This window comes from Canis aureus, chromosome X, assembly GCF_053574225.1.
Source record: "Canis aureus isolate CA01 chromosome X, VMU_Caureus_v.1.0, whole genome shotgun sequence".
NCBI lineage: Eukaryota > Metazoa > Chordata > Mammalia > Carnivora > Canidae > Canis > Canis aureus.
Window position 1 is genome coordinate 92,396,359 of NC_135649.1, and position 18,552 is coordinate 92,414,910.

The following is an 18,552-nucleotide window of genomic DNA, read 5'->3' on the forward strand; positions in this document are numbered from 1 at the left end:
TTTGTGTGTGGCTATATTCTAATAAAACTTTATTTATGGATACTGAAATTGGATTTTTATATAATTTTCATGTGTCATGAAATTTTCTTTTAAAATTTTTCAATCATTTAAAAATGTGAAAACTATTCTCAGTTCATGGGCCATACAAAAACAGGCAGCAAGCCCTTATTTGTCAACTCCTGGAATATACAATGAAATGGCTTACAAAATTTTCATAAATCAATAAGTCAAAAGAAATATAAGACCAGGATAAATATTATTGAACATAAAGACCCAGTGCTATCAATAACAAGTTAGAAAATGCCTTAATAACTTTTAAATTAGAGATACTAATTTTATATTTACAGTGGGACTTATATTTGATTCTTTCTCCTATCCCTCCCTCTCCCCATTTATACATGCACGCTAAAAAAGAAAAAAAAGTCATTACAAACTACCTCAAATAATCTAGATGCCCTGTAAATCACTTGATAAAGTCATCTATATTTCCTAACAGAAAGTTTATTTCATCCACAGTGATATTTCAATTATCACTTCCATCTGAATAAAATACAATGCTTCACCTTGACCTTTCTCCTAACTGCCACAATTCCAAATGCCCCAGAGAAATCTACCCCTGATATCATGCCACCACCTGAAACATCATGGATCTAAAACCAAATATTTTCTCTACCACAAATATAAAGTACTTTCCCCTCTGAATTTCTATAATTATACTAATTCTATTTTCATTATCTCATTCAACTCAAGTGTTGTGAGAGGATATTTTTAAGATTAAAGTTTTCTCTCAAGAGTTCATTTTTTTCCTTTTTTTGTTTTTAACTTCTTACCTATCACCTCCCCCACAAGTAGATAAGCCATTCTGTTCTCATTGTTTGAAATGAAAGACAAGCTTGGATCAGAAAAGAAAGCAAAAAGTAAGTTTTCCTAACGTGTTCCAAGGTACTTGGAGGAAAATGATTGAGGAAAACAATGAGAGCAGGGGTTCCCCCTTCAATCCCATTTACGCATTTCCTTCTCCCAGTCTAGAAAGGTTCCCCTGGGTTAAAGGGAGGAGAGAAATCAGTGGGGCCTAGGATAAATCATAGCTGAAGCTACTAAACAGAATCAAAACAACGGGCCATTTTTAGTGAGGGGCATTGCTTAAATGCCCTGGAGTCCCTTGGGAGTGGATTTAGCATCAACAGACCATAGGAACAGGATCGTTCCTGATGGTATATGGTGAAGGCTTCTCTTGGACATTAGTCCTCCCCTTACTGATGATCTCCCTGCTAGAAGAATGCCTATCCATGCCTGAGATTTTATTCATTCCCCATCCAATTTGCCCTACATATGTAGCCCTTTTGATAACGTTCCTGGACCATAGGCCTTGAAGAAGAACAGAGCCTTGGACACTCCACAATGGTGATGGTGGTGATGGTGGTAATGGTGAAGAAAAGGGTGGGGCGGGATAGGGTAGGCACTAGTAACCACTGGCCTGATTTCTTACACTATAGGTAAGTTCTGCATGTTTTGTTTTGGTTTTTTGATCTTCAGATAAATGGAATCATAATGTATACTCTTTTGGAGCTAGTTTCTCTCAACTTCATGTTTGTAAACAATTTATATCATGGCATGTGGTAATATATTTATTCTTATTAGATATATATGCTATTTATTTATTCATTCTACCACTGATGGACATTTGCATTGTATTCCAGTTTAGGAAAAGTAGTAACACGCGCCCCTATTACATGGGTTTACAAGAGTAGCACTATCCTTAGTTCAATCTAATATAACCAATCAGTAAGACCTACTCAGTCTTCCTTTGTTGTATCTCTATTACCTGATCCCAGTCTTTCCCCACTCACCACTACAAAATCTAATCATATTTCTTCAAGTTGATAGTAAGCTTCCCAAGGACAGGAAATAGCTTAATTCTCTGAATCTTTCATAAAATATATACTTAGTATGTATAAAAGGAACAGCTATTAGACATGTGTAAGCACTACAATCTAAGTGATCACTGATGGCTTTCAACATAGACATGTAAGTGGCATTTTTGACATCTTATAAAGTCTTGGGATTTTTTTCAGTGCATCATATTTCAGGTATTTCTCAGCATACAAAATGTCCCAAAGAGGGAGGTGGGCGGGGTGTGTGTGACTGGGTGACGGGCACTGAGGGGGGCACTTGATGGGATGAGCACTGGGTGTTATTCTATATGTTGGCAAATTGAACACCAATAAAAAATAAATTTATTTAAAAAATAATAAAATAAAATAGAAAAAGAAGTCCCAAAGATATTACCTAAATACGAAAAGATCCTAACATTAAGTACATACCTCTGCTCACCTTTAGTAAGGAGCTCACAGAGATGTGATACAGAAGTAGGAGCAAAAGGAAGAGGTAAATGCTGGTAGAATATTAGAACGCAGGGCCCTAACAACTCATAGCTTTAATATTTATCAGGAGAAACTTGACCACCTAGGCTTTTAGCAATAACCACCCATGAGAATAACAACAGCATACAAAACATAGTGACTGGTTATCAGATCAGCATGTACATTAATTCCTTTAATCTTTGCAATCTTATGAGTTGAGCATGGTACTATCATTAGTACTAGAGGTACAGATAAAAAATTTGATGCAGAGTAGTTAAGCAATTTGCTCAAAGTCATGCGGTTTGTAAAGTAGTAGAGCTAAGATTCTAATCCAGGCAATCTGGCTTGCATGTTCTTAACTGAGGAAGGCGAGATTTCTTCCTCCAAATGGGGTGAGAGTTTTACAATCTAAACAAAAACTTAGGGGATCCCTGGGTGGCTCAGCCGTTTGGCGCCTGCCTTTGGCCCAGGGTGCGATCCTGGATTCCCGGGATTGAGTCCCATGTCGGGCTCCCGGCATGGAACCTGCTTCTCCCTCCTCCTGTGTCTCTGCCTCTCTCTCTCTCTCTCTCTCTCCCTCGTTCTCTCATGAATAAATAAATTAAAAAAATTTTTTTTAAATAAAAAACAAACAAAAACTTAGATCTATATGTGAGAAATATGTGAGTATGGATTTTTTTTATTTTTTTTATAATAAATTTATTTTTTATTGGTGTTCAATTTGCCACATACGGAATAACACCCAGTGCTCATCCCATCAAGTGCCCACCTCAGTGCCCACCACCCAGTCACCCCCACCCCCCGCCCTCCTCCCCTTCTACCACCCCTAGTTCGTTTCCCAGAGTTAGGAATCTTCCATGTTCTGTCTCCCTTTCTGATATTTCCCACTCATTTTTTCTCCTTTCCCATTTATTCCCTTTCACTATTATTTATATTCCCCAAATGAATGAGACCATACAATGTTTGTCGTTCTCCGATTGACTTATTTCACTCAGCAGAATACCCTCCAGTTCCATCCACGTCGAAGCAAATGGTGGCTATTTGTCGTTTCTAATGGCTGAGTAATATTCCATTGTATACATAAACCACATCTTCTTTATCCATTCATCTTTCGATGGACACCGAGGCTCCTTCCACAGTGTGGCTATTGTGGACATTGCTGCTAGAAACATTGGTGTGCTGGTGTCCCAGCGTTTCACTGCATCTGTATCTTTGGGGTAAATCCCCAGCAGTGCAATTGCTGGGTCATAGGGCAGATCTATTTTTAACTCTTTGAGGAACCTCCACACAGTTTTCCAGAGTGGTTGCACCAGTTCACATTCCCACCAACAGTGCAGGAGGGTTCCCTTTTCTCCGCATCCTCTCCAACATTTGTGGTTTCCTGCCTTGTTAATTTTCCCCATTCTGTGAGTATGGATTTTTAAAGACACTTTACACATGTAAATAAAGCTTTTCAGCCATTAAAAGGGGTGAAGGGGGAATTATTATAAAGGGACATGAGGAAATTTTTTAGAGTGATAGATTACTCATTACCTTGACTATGATGACAATTTCATGAGTGTATACATATGCAAAAACTTATCCAATTGTACACTTTAAATATGTGCATGTATGTCAACTTCACATGTTAATTATACCTCAATAAAGCTATATGCAAAACGGATGAAATAGAACTACAGATGAACCAATCATTTAAAAAAAAGGTGCCCATAATATAGTGAGTGGAGAAAAAAAATTATGTGTTCATGATATAACTTGCTAAATATAAACACATATAAAAACATTTTATATACACATATACACACTGTTACCCGTGAGTTTTCTTACTCTGTGGTAACAGAGTAAGAAGGTACTAGAAGGAGCTTTCACTGAGGCTTCTGTCAACAGAAAGGTTACAGAGCCACCTTGAAAGAGATCCTCCAGGCCCATTCAAGCCTTCACATGACTGCAGGCCTGCAGGCCATCTTAATAGCAACTTCATAAGAGACTCTGACCCAAAACCACCCAGCTTATCTGCTCCTCTACTGCTGACTCTGAGAAAGTATGTTAAGATAATAAATGTTCATAATTTTAAGCTGCTAGGTTTAGGTATAATTTGTCATGTAGCAGTAGATAATTAACATAGTATTTGTCACTTTTATATAAAATATTATTAAAATATAGCATACAGGGGTACCTGGGTAGCTCGTGGTTGAGTATCTTCATTTGGCTCAGGTCATGATCCTGGGGTCATGGGATCAAGTCCCACATCAGGCTCCCACAGGGAGCTTGCTTCTCCCTCTGCCTATGTCTCTGCCTTTCTTTGTGTCTCTCATGAATAAATAAAATCTTTAAAAAATAAAATATGGCATACATACAGAAAAATGCACAAGTCATAAGTATATTCCTTATTGAATTTTCATAAAGTAAGCATGCCCATGTAACTAGTACCCACATCAGGACACAAAGCAGAAAATTACCAGCACTCCAAAAAAGACCCCCTTGTGCTCCCTGTCTGGTCACTATCTCCCAAAAAGGGTACCCACTAGCCTGATTTCTTATATCATAAATAAGGTTTGGGGTATCTGGGTGGAGCAGTTGGTTAAGCCTCCAACTCTTGGTTTCAGGTCAGGTCATTACCTCAGGATCAGGGGTCGAGTCCTGTGTCAGGCTCCACACTGAGTGCAGTCTGCTTAAGATTCTCTCTCCCTCTCCTTCTGCCCCTCCTGCTTGTGCTTTTTTCTCTCTCTAAAATAGGTCTTTTAAATAAACAAACAAACAAATAAATAAATAAAATGAGGTTTGCATGTTTGTGAACTTCATATGAATGGAATCATAGTGTATGTTCTTGGATCTGGTTTCTTTTGCTCAACAGTAAGATTCATCCAAATTGCTGCATATAGTTACAGTTCATTCATTCTCACTACTGATTCCATATTAGGTATATATCCTCATTAATGTATTTTATTTTTTTTAAAAAGATTTTATTTATTTATTCATGAGAGACACAGAGAGAGAGAGGCAGAGACATAGGCAGAGGGAGAAGCAGGCACCCCACAGGAAGCCTGATATAGGACACAATCCCTGGACCCCAGGATCATGTGTTGAGCCAAAGGCAGATGCTCAACCGCTAAGCCACCCAGGCATCACAATGTATTTTATCATTTGATGGACACTTGGGTGGTCGTAGGTTTAGGTTTATTAGAAACAATGCTGTGAACATTCCTGTACTTGTCTTTTTATGAACCTATATCCCTATTTCTGTTGTACATATTCCTGGAAGTGGAATTATTGGGTCATAGGGATGCCTATGTTCAGCTCTATTCATTACTTGAGAAACACTTTCCCAATGTTGTACCAGTATACATTCCCTACAGCAGTATAGTGGAGTTCTAGTTGCTCCACATTCTTACGAACTCTTGGTATTGTCTTTTTCATCTTTGCTATTCTAAGTAGTAATGGTATTGCATTGTACATTTTCCTAATGACTGAAGTTGAACATGCTTTTAAGATTAGCAAATGCCATGATAGCTTTCTAAAATAATGAGGTATTTGTATTATTGTGAAAGCAAGTACTTTTGAGCTGTAAAAAGTCATTGAAAAGAGACGCCTGGGTGACTCGGTGGTTGAGCGCCTGCCTTCAGCTAAGGGGGTGATCCTGGAGTCCCAGGATCGAGTCCCACGTCGGGCTCCTGCATGGAGCCTGCTTCTCCCTCTGCCTGTGTCTCTGCCTCTCTCTCTTTCTGTCTTCCATGAATAAATAAACAAAATCTTCAAAAAAAAAAATCATGCTAGCCATAATCACTATCTACAAAACCTTTTTTTGAGGAAAACAAGGGGCACAGATGCACTTTAACCCTATTACATAGTGCCATATAATTCAGGGCAGTTCAATGCTAGTGTGGGGAAAACAGTAAATATTCTGCAAATGAAAATGTATATCATCTATAAATGTGGTCCCATTACATCATACTTCTAGAGAGGAAAAATGGTAATTTATATATAACCTAAATAGCCAATAAAATATACACTCACCTTCCTTTAACCTCACAAGCTACATTAGGCTTCACTTTTTTTTTTTTCCTTTATGAGTTACCAGAATGCACTATGGCATAAGCTGCTTATTTTTAGTTTACTGATTAAATTTTAATAAGATTCTTCAGATAGCAGAACAATCAGTTAAAGTTAATATTGCTGGACAAGATCAATGCATAATGGACACTATGTGTGAGTGAAAAAATAGAATAAACAATGTGGCTTTGGTTGTATTATCTTAGGCATACCACAGCACAGAATCTTAGCCCCTAATGTTTTTTTTTTAATGTGATTTTTTTTTTTAAAATCATGATAGGCACACAGTGAGAGAGAGAGAGGCAGAGACACAGGCAGAGGGAGAAGCAGGCTCTATGCACCGGGAGCCCGATGTGGGATTCGATCCCGGGTCTCCAGGATCGCGCCCTGGGCCAAAGGCAGGCGCCAAACTGCTGAGCCACCCAGGGATCCCCTCTTAGCCTCTAATGTAACAAACTGGTGCTTTAAATGTGATCACCTAAGAAGCTCCACTATTCCAGTTTTTTTTTTAAATAAATGAGATCAGATATATCAAATAACTTCAAGAGCTCAATATTTACAATTCAACCAAAAAAATATAGGTTCTCACATTTTTAATAATCTCACTGTCCTATTGTGTATGCATCTCACAAAAAATGGCACTGAAAAATAATCATAAATAGCATATAGAACAAATCTGGTATAGCTCTGAGGCTTTAGAAAAAGAGTTCTTCCTAGAACATGTAATACTGCTGTATCACTAACAAAACACATCACTGTAGTGACTATGTTCAAGGATATTATATGAGGGAACCAAAATTTGATGGTTTAACACAGACAAAACATTAACCTCAACTCTAAAGAAGGTATATTTTGTAGGATGAAGTTAAGTAAACTACTAGATTTATAGCTTTCTTCAATTAAAACTATTCCTGAGTAAAGATCCATTTCCTATAAGTATCATTCAATTGTTTAAAGGAAATTTGTCTCAAGAACAAAATTAAGTTGATAATGCTACACAATAATAGAATTACATTCTATAAAAGCATCAGTATGGGTTTGTTTTAAGGTTAAAAAAAAAAAAAAAAGGTCCATACAGAAATGCTTTTCTTTCCTTTATTACTTAGTATCTTCTCCTATAGGAGCAGCCCAGACAAAAATCTCAAGAATGGATTCCTATGAGAAGCTATTACACGGATGATCTTGGGCAACAGTGACCACATAGGTGGGGAGAAAAAAAATCTAAAGATGATGGGGAATGCTAGGCTTGAACTGTCTGTTGCTACTGCTTTTAAACTCCACTGCTCAATCTAATTGAACTGGAGAGCTCTGAATTCTCAGACAAAAAGCAGAAGAGAAATGAAACTAAGGTCCTGCAAAGTCCACAAACTAGAAAATGAGCTTAATCACATTTGACTAGAAATCACCAATCCTCAATGGGAGATTTACTTTGATAATAATGTCCTATTTTGTTTAATGCTGGGCAGGATCATGTATATCTTGTTTGATGCTATATTCCCATACTCATCACTACATTTGACACATACTAGACATGCAAAATTTATTGAATAAACAAAATATTGTATTTTAACAAGTCAAGCACATATGATATTCCATTTTATCTCAAAGTTGTTTTATTCATATATTATAATAATCTCTATAAAATTAAATGCTTCATGAACATGATTCTTAATAACTTCATTATATTCATGTTTCATAATTTAACCATTTCCTAAATATACTATCATTCAGAAATAAACTTTTTTCCAACCAATAAAAAATTATGCATCCATTAAGAATTTATTCTATTATTTGTTGTCATATAGTAGTGTATTATTTAAATATAAACTCTTATTTTCATTTTTTATATTTCCTTGGGACAGAAAGTGGGAGAACCTGGATTTACCCTTCTAGAGATGGAGCTATCTTAGCCTTTGGGGCAAAGAAGTATATATTACTGGGAAAATCAGAGGAAGCTATCAGCTTTTTACACATATGTAAATTAATTTAATCAGCTTACTTCTTAATATCTAGCTGAAATAGAGTACAAGAACTGGAGTTTTCCTATGGTAGAGAAAGTCTGGCAGTGAAAGAGTTGGATGGGAGAATTGATCCTGACCAGGGATTATGCACTGGACTTAATTTTTGTTCTGTTAATTAGCTGTGAGACATTTCTGGGACTTTGTTTACTCTCCCATAAAAGGCTTCCCAGAGAAATGAACTGAGACTTGGAGAAGCTTCAGAGGAAAGGGCCAAGAGATGCCTGAGTAGCTCAGTGGTTGAGCATCTGCCTTCAGCTCAGGGCATGATCCAGGGATCCAGGATCGAGTCGAGTCCCGCTTTGGGCTCTCTGCCTCTCTGTGTGTCTCTCATGAATAAATAAATAAATCTTAAAAAAAAAAAAAAAAAAAAGAGGAAAGGGTCAAGATATAACTTGGGCACACCTTGAGGTATTTGCAGGGATTATTGTAGGCATATGATCACTTCTTGCTTTGCCTCTCATGCTAGGTTATCTAAAGGTTTAATTGTTATATACTTTTGGACATCACTTAATTTGGCACCCAAGGTCATGTTCAAATCATGATAAACAAAAGAAGCAAAACAGATACCAATTCAATATATTAAACTTAACATTTCAGTATCAAATTCATTTTATTTACTCGTACCCTACCCAGTTCTGGAAGAATTAAAGGTGATTTATATAAAATGTCATAGAAGATAAAATAAAATTTAAGTTTAAAAAGGATTTGAGGAGGGGATCCCTGGATGGCTCAGCGGTTAAGCATCTGCCTTTGGCCCAGGGCGTGGTTCTGGAGTCCTGGGATTGAGTCCCACATCGGGCTCCCTGCATGGAGCCTGCTTCTCTCTATCTCGCTGCCTCTCTCTCTGTGTCTCTCATGAATAAATAAAATCTTTAAAAAAAAAAAAAGAATTTGAGGAAAATGCAACAAAGGAAAAAATCAAGAAGAGATTCAGAGAAAAAGGAGTCAATTTTGTATATAAAAACCTTGCTGAAAGGTTGAATCTTTTTTTTAGGTTGAATCTTTGTTAAAGAGATAAACCTCCTAGGAGTCAAGGCCAAAAGAAAAACAAAATTACATGAGCCACAGTATCCCTAAGATAAAAACAAAGCAGTAAAGCAGTTGCCCAGAAGCCTCATTACTTACGATTTTGATATTAAAGAGAAAAATTATTCCTAACATCTTCCAAAGAAGAAACATAATGAATATCTTCAACATCCACATTGTAAATACAATAAGGTTTTTTATAGCGCAATTTCTTGTAGCTTCTTTGTTATAAATAGGCTAATGACAAGATAGCACCAAAACAGTGTACCCTACATTTGTATAATATATTTAGAAACTGACCCAGTCAGATGGCTTCCTAAAACTGCCTAGATACAACTGAAAACACACCAGGCAGGTCCAGTTGGGATGTCTATGTCAAAGGAAATTACATCTAGCTGATCCAGACAAACATCATGATGGCCACTCTATACACAAAATCTACATAATCTGACTCACTGTGCTGGTCCTTCTCCAAAACACAGCAGCAGCCCTAAAAGAAATGCTTATAAGCAACCTCAGGGGCCAAGAGAATTCAGAATATCATTTTATTTTAAATAATTAAGGGTGAAGGACTGCAGTTCATCTGTGGGTAGCCTTGGGTCCCTAATAATTACACCCTGTAAGGATATTATGGAAAGCTTGCCAACTTGGTTTACCAAATAAGTAATCAAGCAGCCCAAACAAAAGATGTTTGTTATATTACAGTAATGGTTGAAAAGTAACCCTAAATCCTTATACCAGAGTCCAACTGTCTGGAGACAATACAGTAAATATTCTGGTACAGTAGGGGGAGGGAGGGAGGTCACTTTTCTGGATTACAGTTGCTTTAGTACTCAATTTTCAGGTGGGTTTGAATTCCTCTGTCATTCATTTATTTCCCCTAGTTACACACCTTTTAATCAGAGTTGAGATGATGGAGCAGGGGGTACAGAGGGGGCTTTATCTGAACTTTTTTTTTTTTTTTTTTGCTCTGCCAGCATTACAACAAGAATCATCTTCATGCCATTTTACTCAATCTGCATATTAGGAACCCTGTGAGTCCAGTAAGATGAATAATATCATACCTGTCTTAAAGATGAGGAAATCAAGCCTTGGTTTGGTTACATTGTCATTATTTGGTAGAACCCATAGCACATTCCAGGTCTGATTCTCACTCTAATACTTTCCCTAATGAACCAAGAATGTAAAATTTGCAGTTACCAGCTTAATTTTATAAGTCCTTTATAATACTAAAATGGCTGTTTATGCAACTTATAATTAAAAGCAACAAATACAAGATGCCTGGATGGCTCAGCAGTTGAGTGTCTGCCTTTGGCTCAGGGTGTGACCCTGGGGTCCTGGGATAGAGTCCCACATTGGACTCCCTTTGAGGAGCTTGCTTCTCCCTCAGCCTATGTCTCTGCCTCTCTCTCTCTCTCTCTCTCTCTCTCTCATGAATAAATAAATAAAATTAAAAAAAAAAACACAAATACAACTGCATGCAAACCTGAATGAGAGGTCCTATGACAAACAAGGATGACATCTTAGGTTGAGTTGTAGTCTCTTTTATTTGCTTTTTCACTCCAACAAGAGTCCTACAAAACAAGTCAAATTAGCTCTCTATGCATAGTATATACTTTCCCACTTCCAAGCCTTTGTTCATACCATTCTCCTTATATTAAATATAACGTCCCCACGAGGAACCTAGCTGGTTCAACTGGAGGAGCATGTGACACTTAATATCTGGTGGTGAGTTCAAGCCCCGTGCTGGGTAGAGAGATTAAACATAAATAAACGAATAAATAAATAAAATATGATGTCCCTTCCTTTTGGCTTATTTTTACCCTAAAGCCATTATTAATGACAGTATATTCCAACCTCCTTAGAAATATAGCTCTATCAGTTTAAGAGGATACAATCTCTCCTCTAAATTTCTATAGAGGACAATGTGTAGTACTCATTTGCCAAATATTACTCTTCCTTGTTTACTCACCAGTTTTCTACGTGTGTATTATCTCTTCCCGGATTGTAAGCTGCTTGAGGGAATGAGGCCATCACTTGGCCTTTCTACAGTGATGATAGTATCTAGCACTCAGCTGACACAGAGAAAACACTCAATAACTGATGGCTAAAAGAGCGAGTCCCCTGAACAGTCTAAAAACAACAGCTGCCTACTTCACTACCTTTCACTATAAACTCAGTCTTAATTTCCCAATTTCACTTTTACCTTTCTTTTTTAATTTTAACTGTCCATAACATGAAGCCGAATTACACGCTTTTTTAACACTGGATTGATGACAGATTCCTGTATGACATATATGGAGCATATTTTCTATTCACCAAACTGAAGTATACTTAAAGCAAACAACTTGGAACATATATAAATTGTCATTGCTGCTTTGTAATCTATCATATATTTTTTTCATTGATTTAATTAGTCCTCTATTGATGTTTATTTAGGATAGTTCCATTTCTTTATCGTAAATAATGCTGATAAATGTACCTACCTATATTTGTATACATATCTCTTATTGTTTTCTGAAATTAAATTCTTAGGGTAATATGTATTGCTCATTGGCTTTCCAGAAAGTTTGAAGCAGTTTCATTTTCACCACCAATGTCCGAGGGTGCTCATTTACAGAGAGTGGTTGCCTGATGTTGCCTTCAGGGAGAATGACAGTGAAGTAAAGAGAAAGAATCAGATTAGGGAGGGTTAGGTCTTTTTTTTAAAGATTTGAAAAGAATAATGGTAGACATATAAGTTTTTATTATGTTGCTCTTTTTTATGTTTAATTTTCTTAATTACAACAAAACTTTTAAATACTATTCCCTACTTGTCAACAATGAGTATGAACATTTTTTCAGATCTGTGAATTCCGTGAATTACAAATGGTATTTCATTGCTTTAGTTTACAATTCCTTGATCATCAGTCAGGTTGAATATATGTGTATGTATGTACACATCCATCTATCCATCTATCTATATCTATCTATCTATCCATCCTTCTATGAACCTGTAGCTTTTAGTTAAAATTTTATGCCCTCTGGGGCCCCTGGCTGGCTCAGTCAGTAGAGCATGCTACTCTTGATCTGGGGGTTGCGAGTTCAACCTCCATGTAGAGCCTGAAGTTTATTTAATAGAGTTTACTTAATAAGAAAATTTTGTGCTCTCTATCTTGATAGGTGTGTGCACTCTCTGTTTTTAATTTCAAAAGCATGCATGAGGAACATCTTCTTTCAAAAATTAAGCTTCTAACCAAAAGAACTAACTTAGAAGTAGGATCTTTACGTGTGTGGTCTTTATTTGATCTCTTTATATTTGTGGCTCTGAAAGGAAAAAAAATTCTCTACTACCAAATTGGGCATAAATTTCCTAGATGTAACTAAAAAATACAGAAACCCGCAGAAAAGCTCCTGGCTTTCCTAGAACAATTACGTAGAAGGAAAGCCTGGTCTCTGAGGAAAGGGATCTGTGTAATATATATGACTGTAGGGCTTTCCTATTGCTGTGGTAGGAAGAGAATTTATGGCTGAAAACAAATGTTCTGTATATGGATCAAGATACATTAAAATTCACAACTATCTAGAGAACACAATAAGGGACACACGTGTAAATTCATGATTCAAAGGGAAGGAGGACCCTAAGAAGGCAGCAGAGAACAACAGCAGGGGGAAGCAGGAAGGATTAGAGTTCTAACAGTTCCCAGCTGCCCTCAACTTCATTCTTAAAGCTTAAGAGGACACCCAGAGACTGCTGATAAGGAAATTACATAAACTCACTAAATAAAAGGACACAACAAAGGCTGCAGCCTCTCCCTCTATCAAATGCAATTCACAGAAGGAGGAAGAAATTGAGAGCTGAAGGACAACTAAAAAGAAGAAAATTACAGAATCCTAGGAAGCAGATTATGGAGTCCATCACTCACAGAATTAAATGGTTTCCACGCTGCTGGGGCCAAGTTCCTGGAACTACATTCTCTTGTACTACTGTTTATTCCCCTTCCTGACCATATCCTTCACTTTGGAACTGGTCAAAGTAAGTTTAACTTGAAACCACAAGCCAGGCCATACTTTTAAAATAGATAACAAAGAGTCTGAAGAAAGAGCAAGTAACAGATTTTCTCCTTGATATTTAAGATGGTAAGCTTACTGCTGAATTATGTTCAATATGTGACGTAATTGATTGGACATGTACCAAAACATCTTTGAGAGAGATTCCAATCCTGAGTATGGCATTGTAGACTAACCTACATAAAGGTTATCCACAACACCTTTGCCCCCTGACTTTCTCCAATATAAGTACTAGAAAAGCTCTCAGACTCCCTTGAACTACGTGTGGCCATGTAACTCAGATCTAGCTAATACGATGTAAGAGGAAAGTCTTTTCTTCAAGTGGACATACTTCTGGCAAACCCTTCTGCCATTTGCCCTCTTTCTTTTGCTTGGGATACAGACATGAGATGTGGAGCATAGCCATTGTACGAACATGAGAATGAGAACCATATGCTAAGCCTGGTGGGCTAGAAAAACAGAAAGATATGTGCCCTTGAAGACACCACCCTTGAACTGTCTACCTCCAAAAACTTATTTTATAGGATAAATATACCCTTATCTAAACTTCTACTAACTGCATTTCCTGCTAATTGCAGCCAAATTCATTCCTATTAATATGCTAGGAATAGATAAATAGTAATTGAGTTCTCCACTATGATAGACAAATAGGGATCCCTGGGTGGCGCAGCGGTTTGGCGCCTGCCTTTGGCCCAGGGTGCGATCCTGGAGACCCGGGATCGAATCCCATGTTGGGCTCCCGGTGCATGGAGCCAGCTTCTCCCTCTGCCTATGTCTCTGTCTCTCTCTCTCTCTCTCTGTGTGACTATCATAAATAAATAAAAATTTTTAAAAAAGAGACAAATACATACCAAAAATGCAATAAAAATGTCATCAATGCTGCAAAAGAAGCAAAGGATACGTTAAGGGAAAAGTAGTCTGGTCCATTGTATCCAGAAAAGATATGAAGGCTTCACAGACAAGGCAACATTTGAGACTTGAAATATGAAGACTTGTTTGCTAGGAGCATAAGAGACAGAATATCCTACACCTTGCCTTCTGCCCAACACTGCTACCTCTTTTCCTATGCTAAAACAAGTAAAGAAATTCAGGACATTGCAATATAGTATACTTCTCATTCTTTACTACCACAGCCAAGCACTGTGCTGGTACTCAATGATTACCAAAATGACATAAAACCTACCCTCATGTTGCTCACAGTCTAATGGAAATTCTCAAGGCTATCTCAATAAAACAAATAGTGACAACTCAGTGGCTATATAACTATAGCTTAAATATACTGTTGTGTTTGGCCTATAAGGAGTCTGATCTTCCAAGTCTTCCAAACTAAAACTTACTCTTGTTTCCTTATCACCTAGGAATTACCTCTCTTAAAGTTAAAGGAAGAGCACCATGTTGTCATTTGTGAGTATTAAAAATCTCAGTGCAATTACTAACCTGGCAAAAATCCAAGGAGATCAGATCAGTCTATTTTGCAACTCATGGATTCAAGGCCTCTGGAGGCAACCTGGATCCAAGTACTTAAGAAAACTACCTTACTATCTATCCACCTCCTTGGAAGCTGCTTCTGAAATGTCTAGCTACAATTTTAGCTACCAAGGAAAGTCAATCTTAGGGAAAGTTCCTTCCATAAACCATCTTAGTTATTAATTTGAAAATTCTCTTTGGAAAGCATTTCACTAAATTTCATATAAGCATTATAGAATTCTGATACCTCACACAGCTTATTCTAAAACAGACTGTCTCCCAGACATCATGAAACATGAGGAATATTTTCTAGAAAATACACTTCCTTGGGGGCACCTGGGTGGCTCAATGGTTGAGCATCTGCCTTTGTCTCAGGTCATGATCCCAGTGTCCTGAGATTGAGTCCTGCATCGGGCAGGGAGCCTACTTCTCTCTCTGCCTATGTCTCTCTCTCTCTCTCATGAATAAATAAAACCTTTTAAAAAAGAAAGAAATTACACCTCCTTATATCCCACTCAACTGAAGTATTCATCTACCTCAGAGATGTGAGAGTAAGATGAGGGGTAGTAATGAATGTGGTCTGGTACAGAACTAACAAAAATGCAACGGGATGTTCAAAAGAATCAAACATAAATTCAGTAAATTATAAATGATCTCTAAAGGGTGCCTGGGTGGCTCAGTCAGTTAACAGTCTGCCTTCAGCTCAGGTCATGACCCCAGGGTCCTGCATTGGGCTCCCTGCTTGGTGGGAAGTCTGCTTCTCCTTCTCCCTCTGCCCCAGCTCCTGCTGTCTCTCTCATTCTCAAATAAATAAAATCTTTAAGAAAAAATCCTTTTAGGGATACCTGGGTGGCTCAGTGGTTGAGTACCTGCCTTCAGCTCAGGGCATGATCCCAGAGTTCTAGGATTGAGTCACGCATCAGGCTCCCCACAGGGAGCCTGCTTCTCCCTCTACCTATGTCTCTGCCTCTCTGTGTGTCCTTCATGAATAAATAAATATATTTTTAAAATCCTTTTAAAAAAATAAATGAGAAAAAAAATATATAAATAAGTGGGGCAGCCTGGATGGCTCAGTGGTTTAGTGATGCCTTCAGCCCAGGGTGTGATCCTTGAGACCCGGGATCGAGTCCCACTTTGGGCTCTCTGCATGGAGCCTGCTTCTCCCTCTGCCTGTGTCTCTGCCTCTCTGTGTCTCTCATGAATAAGTAAATAAAAATTAAAAACATAAATAAAAATAAATGATCTCTGAAAATCATTTGGAAAAAACTGAATCCTGTTGGCAACAGAGTATCCATAAAAATATTCTTTGCCCCCCCCCAAAAAAAAAAAGAAAAAAGAAAAAATATTCTTTGCCCTTACTTACCCTGTTATTCTGATCTATGATAATTTTCACATTTTTACTGCTCACTCATGCAATTAAGGCCTCAAAGCAGCTTGGGGACACCGGATTTCACCCCAGGTTATGTGAGGAACAAAGAGGCTGCAACCAGGGGGATCTGTAGTTATTGGCCACTGGAGCCAAAAGCAAAACAGCTACCACAGCCCCTTAGAAGTCCCAAGCCTTCTCAGGACTCACCAGTTTGCCTACAGCACTGCGTAAATAGAAACCTAGGGCAGAGAACTAAAGGGCCTTTCTGACTTAGGATCCTGAATACTTGGATTAATCTCAGGAAATAGTTCCTACTACCTCTTTTTTTTTTTTTAAGATTATTTATTTATTCATGAGAGACACACACACAGAGAGAGAGAGAGAGAGAGAGGGAGGGAGGCAGAGATACCGGCAAAGGGAGAAGCAGGCTCCATGCAGGAAGCCTGACGTGGGACTCAATCCCAGGTCTCCAGGATCAGGCCCTAGGCTGAAGGCAGCGCTAAATTGCTAAGCCACCCGGGCGGCCCATCTACTACCTCTCTTATACATTAATCACACTAACAGGTCAATACCAACCTCTAATATTAATGACGGACCAATGTGGCTGCTTTGATCTCCTTCCCATTAAATAGTGAGTAGCACCTAGAGTACAGCCTGAGATTAACCATAATGATATCAAGACCCTACATAATTTCTTACATATAAATTAACAAGGTATTGAGCCAAAGGATTGCAAGTTGTATTTTGATGAATTCTATACTTTGTATGTATGTAGACATATGCTTCAGAACACTTTAACCCCAATATTAGAGAAACTTTAATCCTTAGCTATCCTATAACCAGAATTCCTTGATGATTTCTATAAACTTACTTGCTATATGCATCCTTAAGGTGTTCAAGTTAATAATCTCATTTACCATGGTTGTCATATCAAGTAGAAACTATAAAATGAACTTTATTTAATTAGTTAGCTCACTACTCCCTACAATCCTTCAGCAAATGAGTTACAAGTAAGAAATAACCATTACATGGATTTTTCCAAACAATCTGCATATCACTATATAGTATTATATCACTATATAACAAAGTATATCATTGACATATTAATCTTTTAAATGGCTTGAAATATTATTGGCCATGTATCTACATGAGTACAAGAAGAAACATACACAGGGGTGCCTGGGTGGCTCAGTTGGTTGAGTGTCCAACTTTTGATTTCAGCTCAGGTCATGATCTCAGGGTCATGGGATGGAGCCCCGCATTGGGCTCCACACTGGGAAAGGAGCCTGCTTGGGATTCTCTCTTCTTCTACCTCTGCCCTTTCCTTGCCAGTGTTCTCTCTCTCTCTCTCTCTCTCTCTCTCTCTATATATATATATATATATATACACACACATACACATAAATACATACACACAAATATATTTCTTTAGTCATCTTATTTTTGAGATAATCAAAATGCTCTCAGCCAATTTATTAACGGTGAGTGATTTGTTATGGTGAATCCATAATTAATGGATTCAGATAACATTTACTGAATATCTACAGTAGGGACTGTACTAAGCAAAGCAGAACCTCGTATTTAGTTTAAAAGAGCCGTATAAAAATAAATAAATAAGCCATATAAGTTTTAAAAACTTTCCAGGCTTTATGAAAAGTTATTCTATTTTCAAAACAACTTAGTAAGGTGGGCTCACATAGGTTGCTCACAGTCCCCAAAGAATTCTGCTTAAGTCTAAAATGTCTCCTTCTCCTACTCTTTGTCATTAGATACAAGCATTTAATTTTTTTCTGTTCATTTGTTATTTTTCTTTTTTTTTATTTTTATTTATTTATGATAGTCACAGAGAGAGAGAGAGAGAGAGGCGCAGAAACACAGGCAGAGGGAGAAGCAGGCTCCATGCACCGGGAGCCCGATGTGGGATTTGATCCCGGGTCTCCAGGATCGCGCCCTGGGCCAAAGGCAGGTGCCCAACCACTGCGCCACCCAGGGATCCCTTTTCTTAAGTTTTTATTTAAATTCCAGTTAGTTAACATACAATGTAATATTAATTTCAGGTGTACAATACAGTGATTCAATACTTCCACACAAAATCCAGTGCTCATTACAAGTGCACTCCTTAATCCCCATCACCTATTTCACCCATTCCCCAACCCATTTCTCTTCTGGGAACCATCAGTTTGTTCTCTATAGTTAAGACTCTATT

The 18,552-nt window shown here is 37.7% G+C and overlaps 1 protein-coding gene across 4 annotated transcripts in view; it reads right to left on the reverse strand.

Annotated features, from left to right (window-relative positions):
* Positions 1 to 18,552, reverse strand: part of PRRG1 (proline rich and Gla domain 1) — a 273,316-nt gene that overhangs the window by 97,676 nt on the left and 157,088 nt on the right. The window contains exon 1 of one of the 4 annotated variants that reach the window (XM_077889361.1): positions 10,947 to 11,033. The exons of the other annotated variants lie outside the window; for them this stretch is intronic. The gene's annotated coding sequence lies outside the window, so the exon portion shown is untranslated. Of the gene's footprint in view, positions 1 to 10,946; positions 11,034 to 18,552 lie in introns of those variants that run through there. 4 annotated transcript variants of the gene reach the window in all.